A 23390-nucleotide genomic window follows, 5' to 3' on the forward strand; every position below is an offset into this window, starting at 1 on the left:
ATTTTTCACCATAGGGGCACCTCCTGTATAATTTTTTAAATGATAATTATGATGTTATAGGTCACGTAGTATGGGCGCCATCTTGGGAAAAAAACGAAAATAACTGCACCTCCATATCTCTAAAAGTGCTGCATAGAAAAAATTGAGACATGTCTCATTGTAAAGAACTCCATAGGGAATAATATATGTTAATGATGATGTCATAGATGCCTCCATTATGATGTTATAATTCGACAAGTACAAAACTTCATCCGATCAGGATGAAATTTCTTGAACGTCATCTCGAGATAAATTGGTTGAGAAAAAAAGAAGAAGAAGATATGATTATTACCTCCACCATCAAAGGTGGATGGAGGTTATGTTTTCACCTTCTGTCGGTTTGTCTGTGAGCAGGATATCTCAAAAAGTTGTGAACTGATTCAGATGAAACTTTGTGGACATGTTGGGAGTGCGAAAATAATTAATTGGTTCGAAAATGGCACTTAAACAGCATGGAATGAATTGTGAAGATAATTAATGGAAAGGGGTAGTGCTATCAGTATGTTCTCAAGTGCAGGTGGACTGTTTGAGGGGAACGGTCAGTTGAAATGGAAGAGGGATAAGATACCTTGCAATGAACACATGCACCCTTGTGTTAACATAATGTCTTAGTGCGTCACGTTAGAAGTAAATTGTGACGTGTTAATAAATCTGTACAGCTCCATCTGAATGTGTAAGATGATCCAGGGTAGAGAGACTCTATATAAAATTGCATAGTCTGACCCCTAACAATACTCCTGGCCTGAGGGGTGCGAGTAAAAGGAAAATTAGAAACAACAAAAAAGTATTCAATACAAGTGCTCCCTGTTTTGTGCTGATGTGAAATCTCAGAATTTACAAAAAAATCATTTTCTTTGCACATTTAAACATTTCCACCTTCACTGCGTTTCGAAATTATCTGTCAAAGTGTCACCTCGGTGTATAATTTTTGTATTTTCTATCTGATGTATTAACTTGAGGACTGGCAAGATGGCATAGAAGTATGCACACTCACTACGAAGCTGTGCAGCCTGAGTTTGAATCCCGACTCAATGTGTGTGCCATCCCTCGGATGGATGTTAAACTGGGTGTCCCATCTGCAGGCATTAGTTGGTGGGCAGTAAATATCCCACGGTGTCCTTCTTGAAGAGTAGGTGAGCTATCGTCGGAATCATATTCAAATTACAAATTCCTGCCATTACTACTGCTGGGAAGGCAATGGAAAACCACCCAGTATAACCCTTGCCAAGAAACAGCTTCGGCAGCACCGACACTCTGCAACAGAGTATGGTATTTCAAAATATGAACTTGAACTGTGGTTATATTGAATAACAACAATACAACATTCCTGAGTACGAACGTCATCTCCAGCCACCAACATCCACGTAAGCTTATGATACTTCTCTCACATTGAATTATGTACAGATAAAGGCCAGAAGCGTTCCAAGGGTTATATGAATGAGACATTTACAGCAAACTCCAAGACACAACAGTTTTATATTTTTCAATATCCATGGCTAAATACAATCTTTTTTCTGTATTAATGTATATGTGTACACCTTTTTAAATATGTATATACAGTCACGTGAAAAAGTAAGTACACCCCATGTAAAGTTTTGACTTTTTCAACATATTTCAACATACAGCTATTTGATCTTCATTTCAAAAATATTGATAGATAAAGGTGATATGATATAACAAATATGAAACATTTACATTTTTTAGTCCATTGTATAATTTAAATAAACATAAATGCAAATTTCGCATGTGGAAAAAGTAAGTACACCATTGGCTCTAACAGGTGGTATTGCCCCCTTTGGCAGAAACAACCTCAAGTAGGTGTTTCTTATAACTGTCTACCAGTCTCTGACATCGACTGGGAGAAATTTTTGCCCACTCCTCCATGCAGAATTCTTTCAGCTGTGCAATGCTTGAGGGGTTTCTTGCATGCACAGCTCATTTCAAATCCCCCCACAATATCTCGATGGGATTTAGATCCAGGCTTTGACTTGGCCATTCCAGAACCCTCCATTTATTTCTTTTCAGCCATTCCTTGGTGGATTTACTGGTATGTTTAGGGTCATTGTCATGTTGCAAGGTCCACCTTCGGTTGAGCTTCAACTTACCGACAGATGGCCTCACATTATCCTCAAGCACCCTCTGGTACAATGAAGAATTCATCGTGGATTCTATGATGGTGAGCTGCCCAGGCCCTGATGCAGCAAAGCTGCCCCAAACCATAATATTTCCACCACCATGCTTTACAGTTGGTATCAGGTTCTTGTGGTCAAATGCTGTCTTTGGTTTTCGCCAAACATGTCTTCTGGTACTGTGGCCAAATAGCTCTACCTTTGACTCATCTGTCCAGAGCACATTGTTCCAGAAGTGCTGGTCTTTGCCTCGGTGTTCATTGGCAAACTTTAGTCTTGCCCTGATGTTCTTTCTGGACAGCAATGGTTTCCTCCTGGCACACCTCACATGTAGATCAAATTTGTGCAGCTTTTTTCTAATGGTAGACTTGTGCACTTTGACATCAACAGTGGCAAGAGCTACCTGTAGGTCCCATGATGACATTCTGGGGTTCTTAGAGACTTATTTCAGCATCTTGCGGTCTGCTCTCGGGCAGAACTTTCTGGGGCGGCCTGGCCTGAACAAGTTGGCAGTTGTTTGGAATCTTCTCCACTTGTAGATGATCTTCCGGACAGTCGAATGATTGATTTCAAATTGTTTGGAGATCTTTTTAAATCCCTTCCCAGACTCGTAGGCATCTATAACCTTCTTTCTGAAGGCCTCAGAGAGCTCTTTTGATCTAGGCATGGTGACGCCGCACACTTCAACAACAAAGAGCAAACAAAACTAAATGTATGAGGTTTAAATAAGACAGGTTCCTCCAAGATCCTCTCTAACGATGTTCTAATCATTTGCACCTGAGCTGGTGCACCTGATTCTAATTTTATGTATTTGAAGTCGTGATAAATTATGGGGTGTACTTACTTTTTCCACATGCGAAATTTGCATTTATATTTATTTTAATTATACAATGGACTACAAAATGTAAATGTTTCATGATATTTGTTATATTATATCACCTTTATCTATCAATATTGTTGAAATGAAGATCAAATAGCTGTATGTTGAAATATGTTGAAAAGGTCAAAACTTTACATGGGGTGTACTTACTTTTTCACGTGACTGTATGTGTATATATATATATATATATATATATATATATATATATATATATATATATATAATAATAGCATGGATCGGCTCACTACGCTCGCCTCATCACCACATGTCGCTACAGAGGAACGGGCTTGTTTTAACTGAGGATAATGACTGTACCTGAATTGCTGTGTTGTGATGATTTATATCAAACATTTATTTTGCACAAAATGATTTGTAATATTCGTGATATTACATTTGCATAAGAAACCTAATTTTAAGATTTAGGTTGAAGAAATTTTTAAAAATTCAAAAAAGAACCCTTTAGCACATACACATATGAGAGGGGTCGGTGCAGACTGGAAGTTTAGAACGATTTCACAAAAGTTTGAATGACTATTTCAGTGACTTGAAGGGACTTGACAGACACTGCACATATATGCGTACCATATATTAAATACTTGATCTCACCAGCAACTAATGCAAAACACCTCACCAGCATGTACACGCCACATTATCAGAAACACCACACTGACACGTTATTAAAATTACATCACCTCCAAGTAATTACCAACTCCTGTGCAATTCAAAAACACTTCATCACACGTCACTATAGAGATAGGCTTGCTTTAACTGAGGATGATGACTGTACTTGAGTTGTTGTGTTGTCTTGATTTTCACCAATAATATTACACACATTTATTTTGCAGAAATGTATTTGTAATATACATGATATTACATTTTTATAAACAATTGAAGTTGAAGACTGCAGTTGAAATAAAAAAATTCAAAAAATCTCACAAAAATGCCTCATGATATCCACACGGGAGAGGTAGGTGCATACCAAAAGAATGATAAAATTTCGCAAAAGTTTGAGGAAGTAATTCAGTAGTTTAGTGACAGTTTGAGTTCAGTTTGAGGAAGTAGTTCAGTGACAACACAACACAACACAGACACTGCACAGAAATGTATATATACACTACATGACCAAAAGTATGTGGACACCCCTTCTAATTAGTAGAATCTGCTGTTTCAGCCACACCCATTGTTGACAGGTATATATAATCAAGCACACAGCTATGCAATCTCCATAGACAAACATTGGCAGTAGAATGGGCCGTGCTGAAGAGCTCAGTGACTTTAAACGTGTTACACTCATGGGATGCCACCTTTCCAACAAGTCAGTTCTTCAAATTTCTGCCCTGCTAGAGCTGCCCTTGTCAACTGTAAGTGTTGTTATTGTGAAGTAAAAACGTGTAGGAACAACAACAGCTCAGCCACAAAGTGGTAGGCCACACAAGCTCATAGAACAGGACCGCCAAGTGCTGAAGTGCGTAGCACGTAAAAATCGTCTGTCCTCGGTTGTAACACTCACTAGCGAGTTCCAAACTGCCTCTGGAAGCAACATAAGCACAAAGACTGTTCTTCGGGAACTTCATGAAATCGGTTTCCATGGCCGAGCATCCGCACTCAAGCCTAAGATCACATTGCGCAATGCCAAGCATCGGCTGGAGTGGTGTAAAGCTTGCCACCATGGAACTCTGGTGCAGTGGAAACGTGGTATCTGGAGTGATGAATCACGCTTCACCATCTGGCAGTCCAACGGATGAATCTGTATTTGGTGGATGCCAGGAGAAGGCTACCTGCGCGAATGCATAGTGCCAACTGTAAAGTTTGGTGGAGGAGGAATAATGGTCTTGGACTGTTTTTCATGGTTCTTTTCAGGCCCCTTAGTTCCAGTTAGTTCCAGTGAAGGGAAATCTTAACGCTAATGCATACAATAATAATAATAATAATAATAATAATAATTCATTTATTTTGTATAGCGCTTTTCATGAAGCCCAAAGGCGCTTTGACAGAGTGCAAAACATAATGCATAACAAAACATGAAAACAACAATTGCAAAAAGACAAGAATCAATAGGGAAATATTTAAAGCAAAAGGAGGGAGAAGGAGAAGTTGATAGTCAGGGGTTAAATGCTGTGGGTTGAATGTTGAATGCAGTGCTGAACAGGTGGGTCTTGAGTGATGTTTTGAATGTGGTGAGTGAGGAGGAGTCTCTGTTGGTGTGAGGTAGTGAGTTCCAGAGGGTGGGAGCAGCGATGGAGAAGGCCCTGTCCCCCCAGGATCTGAATTTGGTCCGGATTGGGGGGGGCAGGAGGTTGGTACCAGCAGAGCGGAGGTGCGGAGGACAATGACATTCTCGACGATTGTGTGCTTCTAACTTTGTGGCAACAGTTTGGAGAAGGCTCTTTCCTGTTTCAGCATGACAATGCCCCCGTGCACAAAGCGAGGTCCATACATAAATCGTTTGTCGATATTGGTGTGGAAGAACTTGACTGGCCTGCACAGAGCCCTGCCCTCAACCCCATCGAACACCTTTGAGATGAATTGAAACGCCGACTGTGAGCCAGGCCTAATCGCCCAACATCAGTGCCTGACCTCACTAATGCTCTTGTGGCTGAATGGAAGCAAATCCCTGCAGCAATGTTCCGACATCTAGTGGAAAGCCTTCCCAGAAAAGTGGAGACTGTTATAGCAGCAAAGGGGGTCCAGCTCCATATTGATGCCCATGATTTTGGAATGAGATGTTTGATGCTTGGGTTTCCACATACTTTTGGTCATGTAGTGTATATGTATATATATATCTATAAATCTTTGGCCGTGTTTTGGACTATTGTGAGTATCTTGTTCATCGAACCTTCTGAACTATCGAACTATCCTTGTAAGTTATCTTTACCTCATACCACTCCATACTCATGAATTTTACATTAACAGCTCCTTTACTCACCTCAGGTGGGGAGCCGGTGCTAACATCTGTCTCTGCACGGGTTATGCTGGCCGTATGGTGGTTCTTCACCCTCATCGTTGTTTCATCATACACTGCCAGCCTCGCTGCATTCCTTACTCTCTCACGTCTTGCAACACCAATCAGGTAAAATCAGGCTCGCTGCAGCTGCTGCATTTCATTTTGATATAAAGTTGTTTTCATTTTCAAAAGCAAAACAAGTTTTCTTCCACAACAGGATGCTGGTTGTTTAACAAGTTATGTGATAAAAAAAACAAAACCAGAAGCTGTTATTTTAACCACTAAATTCATCCAAAGTTGGTATTTGTAGAGTAAGCCTCTTGAAAATATTGGACCTGCATTGCACAAAGAGCAAATATTACACGAGAGTTACCATAAAACTCATGCCTCTTATTTCCTGAATTTATTTGCTTCGATAAACAATTTATATAAAATTAACTCGTTTTGTGCGAGTCATTTGTGTAAAAGGAAACATTGCTTCTGGTGTAGTAATTGTTATCATAACGACATAATAAAGGAAAATTAACTGGCATTTTGATACTGTATCCACCATATTGGTTGCAGGAGATGATAAATTAACTCCACATTTACTACCATTGGTGATCATTTTTACCGATTAGGTTACTCGTTACAGACATCATTTGAAGTCGTTTTCAACTTTCTATTGCTTTGATATTCCAATTCCTGAGTTCATAGTGTTATTATTTATGGCACTACAGTGTAATGCAAGATCAGTATCTTTTTGGGTTTTTGTCAAAAAAAAATGGCCAAATACAGTACTCCATTGATACTAATGTTAATTTAATTAACATGGATATTGTACTTTCTATTCTACTTCTTTAGATTGAAGGCAAGTAAAGTCAAGAAGGATAAGTCATATCAATGTGTTTGTTTACCCCGAGGCAGCCTGGTTTTGTGCCTTGTCATGTTTTGGGCAATGATTCGTGAATGTTTTGGGTTTTGGTTCGTGAATGTTTTGGGCATTGATTAGTAAATATTTTGGACATGATTAGTGATTGTTTTGGGCATTGATGAGTGATTGTTTTGGGCATTGATTAGTGAATGTTTTGGGCATTGATTAGTGAATGTTTTGGGCATTGATTAGTGAATGTCTTGGGCATTGATTAGTGAATGTTTTGAGCATTGGTTTGTGAATGTTTTGTGCATTCATTAGTGAATGTTTTGGGTATTGATTTGTGAATGTTTTGGCCATTGATTAGTGAATGTTTTGGGCATTGATTAGTGAATGTTTTGGGCATTGATTAGTGAATGTTTTGGGCATTGATTTGTGAATGTTTTGGGTATTGATTAGTGAATGTTTTGGGCATTGATTTGTGAATGTTTTGGGCATTGATTAGTGAATGTTTTGGGCATTGATTTGTGAATGTTTTGAGCATTGATTAGTGAATGTTTTGGGCATTGATTAGTGAATGTTTTGGGCATTGATTAGTGAATGTTTTGGGCATTGATTAGTGAATGTTTTGGGCATTGATTAGTGAATGTTTTGGGCATTGATTAGTGAATGTTTTGGGCATTGATTAGTGAATGTTTTGGGCATTGATTTGTGAATGTTTTGGGCATTGATTATTGAATGTTTTGGGTATTGATTTGTGAATGTTTTGGGCATTGATTAGTGATTGTTTTGGGCATTGATTTGTGAATGTTTTGGGCATTGATTAGTGAATGTTTTGGGCATTAATTAGTGAATGTTTTGGGCATTGAATAGTGAATGTTTTGAGCATTGGTTTGTGAATGTTTTGTGCATACATTAGTGAATGTTTTGGGCATTGATTTGTGAATTTTTGGCCATTGATTAGTGATTGTTTTGGGCATTGATTTGTGAATTTTTGGGCATTGATTAGTGAATGTTTTGGGCATTCATTAGTGATTGTTTTGGGCATTGATTTGTGAATTTTTGGCCATTGATTAGTGATTGTTTTGGGCATTGATTTGTGAATGTTTTGGGCATTGATTAGTGAATGTTTTGGGCATTATTTAGTGAATGTTTTGGGCATTCATTAGTGATTGTTTTGGGCATTGATTTGTGAATTTTTGGCCATTGATTAGTGAATGTTTTGGCCATTGATTAGTGATTGTTTTGGGCATTGATTGTGAATGTTTTGGGCATTGATTTGTGAATGTTTTGGGCATTGATTAGTGAATGTTTTGGGCAATGATTTGTGAATGTTTTGGGCATTGATTTGTGAATGTTTTGGGTATTGATTAGTGAATGTTTTGGGCATTGATTAGTGAATGTTTTGGGCATTGATTAGTGAATGTTTTGGGCATTGATTTGTGAATGTTTTGGGCATTGATTATTGAATGTTTTGGGTATTGATTTGTGAATGTTTTGGGCATTGATTAGTGATTGTTTTGGGCATTGATTTGTGAATGTTTTGGGCATTGATTAGTGAATGTTTTGGGCATTGATTCGTGAATGTTTTGGGCATTGATTAGTGAATGTTTTGAGCATTGGTTTGTGAATGTTTTGTGCATACATTAGTGAATGTTTTGGGCATTGATTTGTGAATTTTTGGCCATTGATTAGTGATTGTTTTGGGCATTGATTTGTGAATGTTTTGGGCATTGATTAGTGAATGTTTTGGGCATTCATTAGTGATTGTTTTGGGCATTGATTTGTGAAGTTTTGGCCATTGATTAGTGATTGTTTTGGGCATTGATTTGTGAATGTTTTGGGCATTGATTAGTGAATGTTTTGGGCATTATTTAGTGAATGTTTTGGGCATTCATTAGTGATTGTTTTGCGCATTGATTTGTGAATTTTTGGCCATTGATTAGTGAATGTTTTGGCCATTGATTAGTGATTGTTTTGGGCATTGATTTGTGAATGTTTTGGGCATTGATTAGTGAATGTTTTGGGCATTGATTTGTGATTGTTTTGGGCATTATTTAGTGAATGTTTTGGGCATTGATTAGTGAATGTGTTGGCCAATATGGACATAGTAATGGATTTGTTTACATCACTAACAATATTGAAACGATTCACAATCTGCATTGCTACACTTCAACTATAGTTCCATTCACCATTCCTTCCTGGATCTAAACCACGTTGTGATCGTTTCTTGGGAAGGGAGTGGTGGGGGGGGGGGGGGGGGGGGGGGAGGTTGTTATATGACTTGAGTCTTTAATCCCCTTATCCATGGGAGCAGTCATTGGTAGCTCGGATCTGGCCGATTGCCACCTGGTGCCAGATTACATCAGATGAACAGTGTTGACAATACTGTGACACATTGTATGTTATATGTTGTTTGCCTTGACTGCAACATTAAGAATGTCGGTTCATACATCTTTCACAATTCCAAGATTCCTTGTACTTTCCTTTATGAATCGCATTGACTTTCTGTTGCTCTCTCTCTCCCATTTTTATATTTTCTGAAGCTATTTGAATGCATATGCTTAGGATTTGAGCTACATATGGAAATTGTGGTTATTATATCAGGGAATTAGGTACTTTGAGGTGCAGACTGAGCTTTATGCATAATCTCGATATTAAAATCACCAAAATATGACAATGTCGATTCGAAAATTAATTTCAAAAGTTTTGTCCTGTTGAAGCAAATCAAAGGAAAAGTAGGAGGAATGGGTAGGGAAGATGATCCTGGAGAAAAGTAGAGGATCTTCCTGGATCCTGGAGGTCCGAACTTCACTTCCCCGTCTTTATTGAGAAAATAGACACATTATTATATGATCATTCAAGGTTAAGTTGCTCTTTTTACCAGATGATCTAATAATAAAACACTAAACGTTTGTGGCATGTTGATGGCAACATGATGCGATTCCAACATGTGAAGTGGGATCACAGCTGCAGAAAACATTCCGGGCATTTTAAGATAAGGTTAACACTATTATGTGCTGGGAATGGTGTTGTGTGTCATTAATTTTTTGGCAAACGAAAGTTCCATACCTGCTGAAATTTACAGGAAATAATTAGCTGTACAATTCAGCGTAAGATGTTTCTCACATGTCAAATGTGCTTGAGTGATGCAAATGGTTTTAAAATTGAATTTGGTTGGTAGGGCATGATAAATGCTTGTGTCAAGTCAATATAATTCTATGAGGCCTAGAAGTGTGGAAACTGTCAGTGATTCACACCTGAAATTTAATAAGGTAAGCACCAAGAGTGTTTCAAAAAAAGTATTGGATGATGGGCAGGCACTTAGGTATTGGAAGTGCCCATTATAGTCCTGATACACCACCATGTTACTTCCATGTCTTCAAATTACTCTTGGAGCATCTGAAGGGCATAAAGTTGAAAACTGATGAGACTGAGGAAGTGAATGTCCTGGAATGCCTGCACACCTTTGCTAGTTATGTCCTTGCTTCTGGTATAAAGGAAATGTTGCAGAAATGGGATAAGTATATATATGCAGTAGTGGGCTACCTTTAAAAATAGTTAAGGTTTCATTAACATAACTTTACTTTCCAATGATTTAAAACAAGTTAACCTTAAACTTCTGTCTTAACTTGATAAAATAATTAGACCTGCATTTAAAAAAATATTTGAAACACTTTTCTGCAGTGATTATGGTTGAAATGATATGTGGCTGGTGAAATATTCTTGTGAGTTGGAACAAACATCCCCTTCCCCTCACCACATTCCAGCCACAACTACCTAAAACTCCTTTCAAAAACTCGGATACACCACTTTATTGTTTTTTTTTTTTTGTTTGTTTTTTGTTCATTTATGCATTTTTTTTGCATTCACTTTTTCCTCTTCTTTTTTCTTGTTTTTATCTGTGTTTTTAATGTACACTTAATCTTTGGAAACTATCATTCATTCACACCTGAAATTCAATAAATAAGGTGAAAGTCTTCGATGATGGGTTTTCTTTCAAAAGAAGTCTCACCAAACTCAGTGGCCGAATGGTTAGTGTCCAGTCAAAGTTTGGGAGGTTGAATGAAATCCACCCAGGTCGAATAGAAGCCAACATACCAAAGACTTAAAAAATGGTGCGTGCTGCTTCCTTGCTTGATGCTCAGAATTTAAAAAGCAGAGACAAACAACCATAACAATGACAGGGTGGCAACCATTGTGCAGCTTGATGGGCCTAACGAGGTTCTCGTGGAGGTCTTCGTCAGCGGCTTAAACGCAGAAACCACAAGGTACCGCTTCCTGTTTTGACTTTGATTAACTCTCACTCGATAAAGAACAAAACTGATGAACTGGATGCCCTCCTGAGGTTCGACTGGTACTATCGGACCTCATCTGTGGTGTGTTTCACCGAGACATGGCTTGGTGAAGGGGATGACATGTCCTTTGATGGATTCGAGATGATCAGGGCCGATAGAGTCGCGTCATCAGGTAAGGCCAAAGATGGCGGTTCGTGTATGCTGGTGAATTTGAATTGGGCCAAACATTTTACGGTACGTGAACGATACTGTTCCAAGGACGTGGAGATACTGACGGTGTCTTTCCGACCCTACTACCTGCCACGGGAATTTGGTCAATGCACTATTATCCTGGTGTGCGCACCGGGGCCGGACTTTAAATGCGCATCGGAACGAATCGCAGAAAGTTACAATGGAGCGACCGCCCGTTCAGTGGATCAATCAATCCTGATTCTTGGGGATTTCAATCGATGTGATCTCGATCAGGAACTCCCTCAGCTCGATCAGTATGTGGATGTTGCTACCCGTGGTAACAGGACGTTGGACAAATGTTGCGGTAACATTGAACATGCTTATGTGGCGAAATGTGCTGCTGCGATCAGACGATCAGACCATAAGGTGGTCCATCTTTTACCTACGTACAGACCAAAGGTGAAACGAATGCCGGTTCCTTGCAAAACTGTTAAAACCAGAACGGCGGAGGATAACGAACGTTTAAAGGGCTGCTTCCTATGCACAGACTGGTATCTATTTTTCGACTGTTGTGACGACCCTGATGAACTTACTGAGACAATCACAGATTATGTGAAGTTCTGTGAGGATCTTGTGACCACAGAGAGAACCATTCGCATGTTTCCCAATAACAAACCTTGGGTTACCGCTGAAGTGAAGGCCACTTTGATGAAGAAGAAGCGTGCATTCCTGAAGAAGGATGACTCCGCCCTCAGGGTGACGAAGAAAGAATTGCATCCTGTCATCGGCAAGTGTAAACGGTCGTACAAGGATAAGATTGAAGAACAACTACACGATGGTGATGCTCGTAACGCTTGGAGGGGACTCGGGCATATGATGGGAATGAATGAGAGGCTCAATGATGGTAGATTGCCCACAAAGGCTCCAGATTCCAAATTTGTGGATGAATTGAGTGACTTTTATGCGAGATTTGATGTTCCAGGAAACCGAGTAAAATGTGAAGCTCTCTGTGAGGATCTAGATACTCGAGCGTGTCCCATACCTGTACTTTGTGAACCTGATGTCGTGAGGTGTTTCAGGATGTTGAGTAAAAGGAAGGCTTGTGGTCCAGATGGCATCAAGTCTGGTATTCTGAAAGAGTTCTGTTTAGAACTTAGTAATGTTTTTACTCGATTGTTTCAGTTACTTTTGGCGACTCATACTGTTCCTATTTGTTGGAAAAAGTCCATTATTATTCCCGTGCCAAAAAAGGTTCACCCAGGGCAGCTCAATGATTATATAGACCTGTTGCCCTTACCTCCATCTTGTGTAAATGTATGGAGAAATTGATGGTGAAGTTTATAGCATCAGATGTAACTCCTAAACTGGATCCTTTACAATTTGCATACAAAGCAAGACGAGGTGTTGAAGATGCCTGGCTCAGCTTACTTCATCTAATCACAAGTCACCTTCACCAGAATGGAACCCATGTCCGTGTGTTATTTATTGATTTCTCGCCAGCCTTTAACACTATGCAGCCATTTACCCTTCTGAAAGTGTTGAGTGACCTGTGCCTGAACCCCCATATCATACTCTGGGTGGAAAGTTTTTTACGAGACCGTCCTCAGCAGGTGAGGGTGAATGGTAGCTTATCAAAGTTATCAATCTTGAATACTGGTGCTCCTCAAGGCGGTGTATTGTCACCTCTACTGTTCAGTTTGTACACCAATGGATGTGTGGCTCTTAAAGAAGTTTGTAACTTTATTAAGTATGCAGACGATATCGCCATTGTTGGCTGTCTTTCCGATCAATCATCCCTTGTATCTTTACCTCGATAAAATTGACACATTTAATAAGTGGTGTGCGGACTTTTGTCTTACTCTGAATGTGTGCAAAACAAAAGAGATGATTTTGGACTTTCGGAAACGTCACAATCATGAGCCTGTAACCATAAATGGTGATAAGGTGGAAATTGTTAGCAAATTTAAATACCTGGGCACCTTTATTGATAACAAGTTAACTTTTGATGGAAATACTGATGCTGTGTACAACAAATCAATGCAAAGATTGCATCGTCTCAGGGAGTTGAATTCATTTGGTGTTAGCTCTCGGGTGATGTGGATGTTGACAAATTCCTTACTGATCAGTGTTTTGTCATTTAATTCGATTTCCTGGTACAGTTATCTTAATGTTCGGAATAAGTCACGATTGAGAAAGGTCATTACACTGGCATTTAAAGTGGGTGGGCCTTCAACCAGTCTGGAGTCTCTATACTTGCGAGCATTGAAAAGGAAGGCGGTGCAGGTTTGTACTGGTGAAAGTCATTTCTTGAACGGACTTTTTGAAAAACTGCCATCAGGAAGACGTTTTCGTGTAGGGAGGATGAAGAAGAACATTTGCAAAAGGTCATTTGTACCATGTGCAATTCAAATGCTAAATTCAAATTCCTAGACATTTTGCTGTTTTGTCAATCTTCCATATTTTATATATATTTTATATTTTATATCTTTTTATTTTGTTTTCTTATTCCCTTTGTGTTTTATGTTTTAATGATGGTCAACTTACGGTGTCACCAAAGAATTAATTTCCCTGAATATGGGACAATAAAGATTTATTATTATTATTATTAATGGCCTTCCCCTGTTTTGACATTCCTTGGAAGGGAAATCATATTTTTGCAAGCATAGAGAGTTGAAGGCAGATTACAATGCTGTTGTTGTTTTCACGTGCTTTCTGTGTCTGCCTGATTTGATTGTGCATCAACTTCCTTTCATTACTCCTGGGAACTGAGAATATATATATCTGCATTGTATATATGTCTGCATTGTATATATATATATATATATATATATATATATATATATATACTGTATATATATATATATATATATATATGTATGTATATATATATATATATATATATATATATATATATATATATATATATATATATATATATATATATATATATATATATGTATGTATATATTATATGTATGTATATATATATGTATATATATGTATTATATATATATATATAATGTATATATATATGTATGTATATATATATGTATATATAGTAATATATATATATACGTATATATATACGTATGTATGTATATATATATATATATATAATATATATATATATATATATATATATATAATATTATTCTCAGTATATATTGTTAGTATTCTTAATATTTCTATATATATTCTCAGGTGTTGCGGATCTCAGCGCCAGCCTTTTCCCCTTACCAAGGGGGGGGGGGGGGGGGTTAGTCCCCTTGTCTTTGACTAGCCGACGGGACCCGGGACCTGTGACGTCCCTCCCGGACAGCGCAAAGTAGGGTCGTAGGACTAATCACTAATACCTAATTACTTGCGCTGGCCAGAAACGAGGAAATAAGACCCGCCCCGAATCACGGGTGTTGGTGGATACGCCGAGCGGTAGCGAACCCGTGATCCGAGCCATTATCAAATGACTAAACCCGATCCAAGCGGTTCTTAATCGTGCCATGCTTACCCAATGATGGAATTCACAGAAACGGTCGAATTTGGAAGAAAGGAAGAACAGAATTTATTTATACAATGTACAATGATCAGCAGAAGAAGACACAATGCAGTCCTCAAGTACAGTCTTAACTTATTCCCTGGACAAACGGGCCCATTCACACTCACACTCAGACACACTCACACGGGGTTGCAGTTGACCAGGTCAGCACGTCCAGGGATGGCGTCCGGGCAGCTCTCCATCCGGCCCCCAACTCGCACCGTGAAAAAGATGTATACAGTGGCCAGGAGCTCCGCGTGTCATTTTTGCGCACGGGATTATTACAGGGCGAACGGTAGGGCTGGCTTTGGCAGTTACACTTGCGGCTGCGGCCGCGTACGTAATAAGCGAATAGTTCAACATGCGCTCACAATGCGCTCTTCAATTCCCGAAACTGTCGTGTGCACGCCGGTCCTCTGAATACAGTTCTCTTGCATAAGTTCTCACAAGCGCCTTTCCCTTCTCAACTCCTTTGGGTCAGTCCTCCTCTCGTGAGTCCTCTTCAATGGCTTTTGCGAAGGCTTATATAGCCCTCCCCAGCGAACTCTCTGGAACTTACCAGACGTTCTTCACCACGCCCTATCACGCCATGCCCTCCGAGCCCTGGTTGGCTGGAGGCCCTTACCGTCACCGCCTCTGACGTGCTCCTTCATGCCGCCACACCCGACCCCGCGCTCCTCCCTCTTTTTAGGCCTACCTCGTGTTACTTGGCTAGTTTTGAGCCAACAAAGGGCAGCGAACGCTGCTGGCAGCGAAAGCGTAACAAATTGCGGGTAGCCAAAGCATAACAAACTTGAGGGATGCCAAATGGGGCGCAGGATCGATTATGCCCACTGATGTAATTGGGGGATGGTGCAAAGATGAAGGACCGAAGCTCATTTCTTTACACAACGCAGATGTTACTAGGGAATGGCCTACTCTTATTACACTGTAAGACACAATTTGTGACACAACTGACACAATTATAATTGTGCCTACTAATACTCTAAGTGGGCCTACGTGTTGCTTGTGGAATAACTATGGGGGGAAAACCTTTAACCTTTAATGATGTCATATTTACAATCTCAAAACCGCAACAATATGTATATATATGTACATACGGAAGCCTCCCCTCAGTGAAAGACACATGAAAGCCCGCTTGGAGTTTGCAAAAAAGCACCTAAAGGACTCTCAGACCGTGAGAAACAAGATTCTGTGGTCTGATGAAACCAAGATTGAACTGTTTGGCTTCCTTCTGGCCACTCTGCCATAAAGCCCAGATCGGTGGAGTGTTGCAGTGATGGTTGTCCTTCTGGAAGTTTCTCCCATCTCCACACAGGATCTCTGGAGCTCAGCCAGAGTGACCATCGCATTCTTGGTCACCTCTCTTACCAAGGCCCTTATCTCCCGATTGCTCAGTTTGGCCGGGCGTCCAGCTCTAGGAAGAGTCCTGGTTGTTCCAAACTTCTTCCATATAAGAATTATGGAGGCCACAGTGCTCTTGGGAACCTTCAATGCAGCAGAATTTTTTTTGTTGGCATCCCCAAATCTGTGCCTCGACACAATCCTTTTGTTGGAACCCATCTGTGGATCGGTCCCATCGGCCGATGGGTCTGACCCATCTGTGGATGCACGAGAAATGACAATGCAGACCCATCGGCCGATGGGTCTGCGCCATCTGCGGATGTGTTGTTCACCTTGAAGGAATGTGTTGACAGAATGGTGCTCTTCAATCAGGTACACAGTCATTGGAATTACATGTGGTAGGAATTTAACAGAGATGATTTTTAACACAAACAATACAATACGTTAAACAGAATTTACGGATACAATTACGGATACAATTTACGGAATACGGATACAATACGTTAAACAGAATTTAACATAGATGAATTATGATGCATACACATTCCTTCAAGGTGAACAACACATCCGCAGATGGCGCAGACCCATCGGCCGATGGGTCTGCATTGTCATTTCTCGTGCATCCACAGATGGGTCAGACCCATCGGCCGATGGGACCGATCCACAGATGGGTTCCAACACTTTCTCTGAGCTCTGCAGGCAGTTCCTTCGACCTCATGGCTTGGTTTTTGCTCTGGTATGCATTGCCAGCTGTGAGACCTTATATAGACAGGTGTGTGCCTTTCCAAATCATGTCCAATCAATTGAATTTACCACAGGTGGACTCCAATCAAGGTGTAGAAACATCTCAAAGATGATCAAGAGAAATGGTAGGCACCTGAGGTAAATTTCAAGTGTCATAGCAAAGGGACTGAATACTTATGTAAATGTGATATTTCAGATTTTCTTTTTAATAAATTTGCAAAACTTTCTAAAATCTTGTTTTCTCTTTGTCATTATGGGGTATTGAGTGTAGATTGAAGAGGGAAAAAATGAATTTAAACGATTTCAGCATAAGGCTGCAACATAACAAAATATGTAAAAGTGAAGGGGTCTGAATACTTTCTGAATGAACTATATATACAGTCACGTGAAAAAGTAAGTACACCCCATGTAAAGTTTTGACTTTTTCAACATATTTCAACATACAGCTATTTGATCTTCATTTCAACAATATTGGTGGACTAGCGGTAACCCGTGGAAATCACGGGCATAAATAGTGTTTATGTTCATACAAACTAACTTGACCTTCCTCTTCCTTTCCGCTTCCTTTCACAATAATTGTGTCAGTTGGCACCAACATTCATTCTGGCGGATCTCCTGAATATCGCTTTGTATTCAACTGCAGTATTGTCTCTTATGGTGTGGTTAATGGTAAGTATCCCCTTTACATTTCTGATCGCATTTATATAATATATAAATATAACCACCTTTAGAGGCCATTTTTCCCCGCAGAGCAGGGGTTGGCCTTTTTCGGGCACCGTGGTCCCCTTTTTGAAGCAATGTTTTATGGCCGGATGCCCTTCCTGCCGCCAACCCTGTTAGTCCCCTCTTGCGACACACAGGGAATTACCAGTAAACTGGTACTCAATTTGCTGACCTCAGAAGGATGACAGGGTGAGTCAACCCCCCTGGCGTTAATTCAGCGATCGACCGGGATTCGAACCCAGGATCCTAGGATCCCAAGCCGGCCCCCTAACCGCTAAGTCAACACCAGGCTTAATTATGATCAAGGAATAACTCTTTGTCTGAAAAGTTTGAAACTTGGTTCTTGTTTTTCGAACACAGTAATTTGTTTTTTTAATCTCACACAAATCTGCCGTTTAGCAGTACTTTGTCTCTGAATTCGTCCCGATCGTGCATGCGCAGAGACGAGGGATAATAGTTTTACTCTGTCTGCTTGTCTGGTCAAACAAAATTGAATATATATTAAAAGGCGAAGGATGCCTCTCGAGTCGCTGCGCATCCGGCACCCAGCGGGATGTCTTCTTCTTCTCCTCGGTATCAAGTGCAGCGTCTCACTGTGCGTAAAACAAAATGGCGTGGGTTATTCAAAACTTTTCACTGATTTTCAGCTTTTATTCCACACTTAGACATTTGGAGACGTAGGTATGCTTATATGGAAGGGTTAGTCATAACTACATAGTATCACACATATCTTAGGGCGACAGGAGCAATAGCTGGAAAGAAGTTCCGATTACAAACTTCAGAAATAAGCGTTTTAATGATCTAGATAAAGGTGATATAATATAACATATATCATGAAACATTTACATTTTGTAGTCCATTGTATAATTTAAATAAACATAAATGCAAATTTCACATGTGGAAAAAGTAAGTACACCCTTGGCTCTAATAGATGGTATTGCCCCCTTTGGCAGAAACAACCTCAAGTAGGCGTTTCTTATAACTGTCTACCAGTCTCGGACATCGACTGGGAGAAATTTTTGCCCACTCCTCCATGCAGAATTCTTTCAGCTGTGCGATGTTCGAGGGGTTTCTTGCATGCACAGCTCGTTTCAAATCCCCCCCACAACATCTCGATGGGATTTAGATCCGGGCTTTGACTTGGCCATTCCAGAACCCTCCATTTCTTTCTTTTCAGCCATTCCTTGGTGGATTTACTGGTATGTTTAGGGTCATTGTCATGTTGCAAGGTCCACCTTCAGTTGATCTTCAACTTTCCGACAGATGGCCTCACATTATCCTCAAGCACAGACAGATCTTTCACATTTGTGTTTTTGTCGTATCTTTATCTTTCTTTCGGTGCATGTACCTATTGGGGTGACTTTAATAGGTTTCTCGGTGTTGGTTTTTCATACCTGTGTACAGAATCGTCGGTTTTTTCGTATCGTGCATTCTGAGGCCTAGTGTAGTACTAGTAGGCTACCGTGTCCTCAGACCTTGGCTTGAGGCTTTTGTTTTTTGTCTCAGCGGTTCTTCGATCGCGCTGCAACTACTTTCGGTCTCTGTTTTTCACGGTCTTTTCACCCATACTCCCTTGTTTTAAAATCTCAAAAAAAAAACAAATTTTTTTTTCCTTCCCTGTTCTTATCCGCTTGTGCGTTCTTATTTGTTCTTTCGTTCTTCGACCATGTTCTTCGAGATCACGTGATCAAGTTGTTAATACATGTTTCATCTGTCCCCTGAAGAACTTTATTATTATGTCATATTCTATAACACTTTTTTCTACTTCTTCTATAAAAGGATGCTTTCGACTTGCTCACCAATTCTATTCATTCAAAAAAAAAATTCCATCTCTTACAGTGCATCTTTCATTCATTCCCTAAACTCTCCAGAACTCCACCCATCCTTCAGCGTCCTCAAACGTATTTTTGACTCGAATGTCTCAAGAAACTCATTTTGCAATAAATGTTCGTTTCCCATAAATCGTACACTTTTCAAAATCCAATCACACCCCTCCCCTCCAAATCTTCCCCATCACCCATCTCTGTCAAATCTTCCCCCTTGCCCCTCCCCCCCAAATCTTCCCAAACACCCATCCCTTTCAAATCTCCCCCCCTGCCCCTTCCCTCCTAAACTCCCCCCACACCCCTCCCCTCCGAGACTCTCCCTCACTCCTCCCCTCCTAGACTCCCCTCTCACCCCTCCTCCTCAAAGCGTCCTCCCTGCTTCTTCCCCCTTCCAACTTTCACCTTCATCTTCCTCAACCTTCTGCCTCACTCTTCCCCCTCCTCAAATAACACCTCACTGTGCCTCACCCAAACACCATCAAACCTTTTGTCCGCCCCATTCTTCCCTTTCTCAAAGCTATTCTGTAATCTCTGACACACCTGCAACAGCTCTCCCTACCTCTTCCTCCTCTTTCACATCCTGCCCTACCGCTCCCCCCCCCCCCCCTGTTCTGTATCCGATGCTCCCCCTTCCTCTTCCTTAACAGTATGGACCTCAAACATCCGGGGCCTTCGCTCAAACTTAACTGATCTCTCCATACAGGTTGCTTCTGACAAACCAGACGGAATCTGCTTAACAGAAACCTTCCTCCTTCATGATGTCTCTGATTCCTTGGTATCTCTCCCAGGTTACTCCCTTCCTCCGGTATGATAGACCTGAGCCTCGTCCTGGAGGTGGGGTTGCTATCTTTATAAAAAACTCTCTTCCTCACTCGCCCTGCACTGCCCTCTCTCCACCTCACCCCCAGGAATACCTTTGGCTACGGCTTCCCCTTCGCTCCCACCTTTTGTTCATATGCGTGTTGTACCATCCACCAAACCGTGATGACTCCATCTACATCTCGCTGTCTGATAATATGGACCAACTTCTATCTACCCATCCCAACTCTCTCTTCCTCATATGTGGCGATTTCAACTGTCACCATGCCAGTTGGCTGGGGGTGGGTACCTCTCTCACCAGCCATGGCTCTTCAGCAAAGGACTTCTGTGACTCACTGGGACTGACACAATCTGTCAATTTCCCAACCCGGATCTCAGTCAACGGAGAATCTTCTCTTCTGGACTTGGTTATGACTAACTTCCCTGAAAATGTCTGCTGCTCTTCTTCTGCTCCAATCGGCTCTTCTGATCATGTGCTTGTTAAAGTGGACATCTCTCTGACCATTTTCAGAGAGCCTCCTCAGCGTCGACGAGTCTGGCATTTCACTCAGGCCAACTGGCACGGCCTTCAAGCAGCCATCAATCATCTGGACTGGTCTCCCATCTCTACTGCCTCTGACATCAACTCATCCTGGGAATTCTTCCAAAGTAAATTGCTCTCTCTCATGCACAGATTTATCCCTTCTCATCTTCAGTTGTCATACCCTTCCTCCCGTCCATGGTACACGGAATCTTGTGGTGAGGCTATTGCCCAGAAACAACTTGCTTTCGTCTCCTGGAAAGCAAATCCAATGGAAGGAAATCTCATTTCCTTTCACAAAGCCCGAAACAAGTGTGTGTCCACCCTCAGGAGAGCCAGGAAACAATATCTCTCCGTCCTCAGGACCGAACTCTCTTATCTGTCTCCCTCTTCCAAATCCTGGTGGCGTCTGGTAAAATCTGTTTCTGGTGTTTGTTCCCCCTCCATCTCCTCCCTCACCTTAAATGGCCACACGGCTGACCCCGCACGTGAAAAAGCTGAATGCCTCAACTCTGTGTTTGCCTCTAAATCTTGTGTCCCAAACCCATCCCTCTCGGTACCCACCGTACCCAGTCATACCCAGCTGCTCCTGGACTCTGTGTCCTTTCCTCCTGACAAGGTGGAAAAGTTTCTGTCAACCCTCGACTCTGATTCTGCAACTGGACCTGACGGCATCAGCCCACGGGTCCTAAAATCATGTTCTTCCGCTCTTTCACTCCCTCTTTCTGTTCTCTTCACCCTCTCTTTTGCTCAAGGTCATCTTCCATCTGCTTGGAAATCTGCCAACATCACCGCTTTGCACAAAAAAGGGGCAAAAACAGATCCCAGCAACTACAGACCAATCAGCCTTCTCCCAATTATCAGCAAAGTCATGGAATCCATCATTGCTTCAGATATGAAATCTTTCGTCTTCTCCAATGGCTTGATCTCTGATCATCAATTTGGTTTCAGACATGGACACTCCACTCTGGACATGCTGCTTCTGCTTTCTCAACAATGGATGGAGGTCCTCAATGCCAAACAGGAAATTAGAGCAGTCTCCCTTGACATATCACGTGCCTTCGATACGGTCTGGCACCCCGCTCTGCTCACCAAACTCTCCTCTTTTGGTATCCATGGAAATCTCCACGCATGGCTGGCGGACTTCCTCTCTAGTCCTAGTCAACGTGTGGCCCTTAATGGGTTTCTCTCATCTCCTCTTCCTGTTCAGGCTGGAGTTCCCCAAGGCAGTGTTCTGGGCCCTGTGCTTTTTCTGGTCTTCATCAATGATCTCTCTGACTCTCTTGAAAATCCTCTCTATCTCTTTGCTGACGACTCTACTCTCTGTCGCTCCATTCTTCATCCCTCAGATCGGCAGTCTGCAGCCTCCTCACTCTCTGCAGACCTTGACAAAATCACAGACTGGGCAAACAAGTGGAACATGTCTTTCAATCCTCACAAATCTCACACTCTTACGATGTCTCTCCAAAAAGACCGACTGGACAACCCTCCCATCCACTTTCTGAATAATCCTCTCCAAGAAGTTCTGTCACTCAAGCTTTTGGGTCTCACTATCTGCCATGATCTTTCCTGGAAAAACCACATTTCAAATCTGGCCTCCAAAGCCAGTCGCCGACTGGGCATCCTCCGTCGTGCGAAGTCCTTCCTTGGCACACCTGAGCTCCTCACCACATACAAGGCTTTCATCCACAGCTCAATGGAATACTGCTCTCCCCTCTGGGCTGGTGCTCCTGCCTCACACCTAGCTCGCCTTCGCGCTGTTGAAACCAAAGCATTCAGAATCATTGGAATCTCCTGCGATGAAGCTAACTCCAAGGGCCTCTCACTCACTCACCGCAGGCAGGTTGGTGGTCTTTCCGTCTTCTACCGACTCCTCTCTGGCCTTGCCCCCCCAGCTCTCTCTGGGCTCTGTCCGGCAAATATTCCTACAGGTCGCACAAGATCTGCCTGCAACCCTCTTTTGGTTAAACTGCCAAAATCAAGACTCTCTGCTCACCTTCACTCCTTCATTCCTCTTTTCTCCTGCCTCTGGAACAAACTCCCTCACTCTCTTCAATCCCACTCCACCCTCCAAGTCTTTAAAACAGCTGTTCACCACCATTAGACCATGGGCCAAGCAGTGGAAATACTTCTAGTTTATCATTTTCGTGACCCACATCTGGTAACCACGTGAATTTTTGTCTGATGGGAGATAAAAAATCATTGAACAAGAATTCACCACTCGGCAAGTCCAAAAGTTGCACACTAATTAGTATTCTTAATTAGTATTAATCATCCAGATGCACAGCACCCTCTTTTGTCAAGAAATTAAAAGTTATGTACAAACCTATGGAAAATAGACAAATTGAAACACAGCAACATTTACATGACAGAGAACGGTAAAAAAAAATCAATGAGCTACACATACACACACACACACACATACAAACACACGCACACACACACACACAAAACCAGATACACACATGCACTCACCAATATATTTCTTTGGAAATGTTTTCAAAGGAATCATTGGCACTTCTAAGAAACTTTTCCTTGCAAAATTAATGTGCCCTATTTTACACACAC

Source organism: Myxine glutinosa, chromosome 4 (genome assembly GCF_964187855.1).
Source record: "Myxine glutinosa chromosome 4, kmMyxGlut1.1, whole genome shotgun sequence".
Lineage (NCBI taxonomy): Eukaryota > Metazoa > Chordata > Myxini > Myxiniformes > Myxinidae > Myxine > Myxine glutinosa.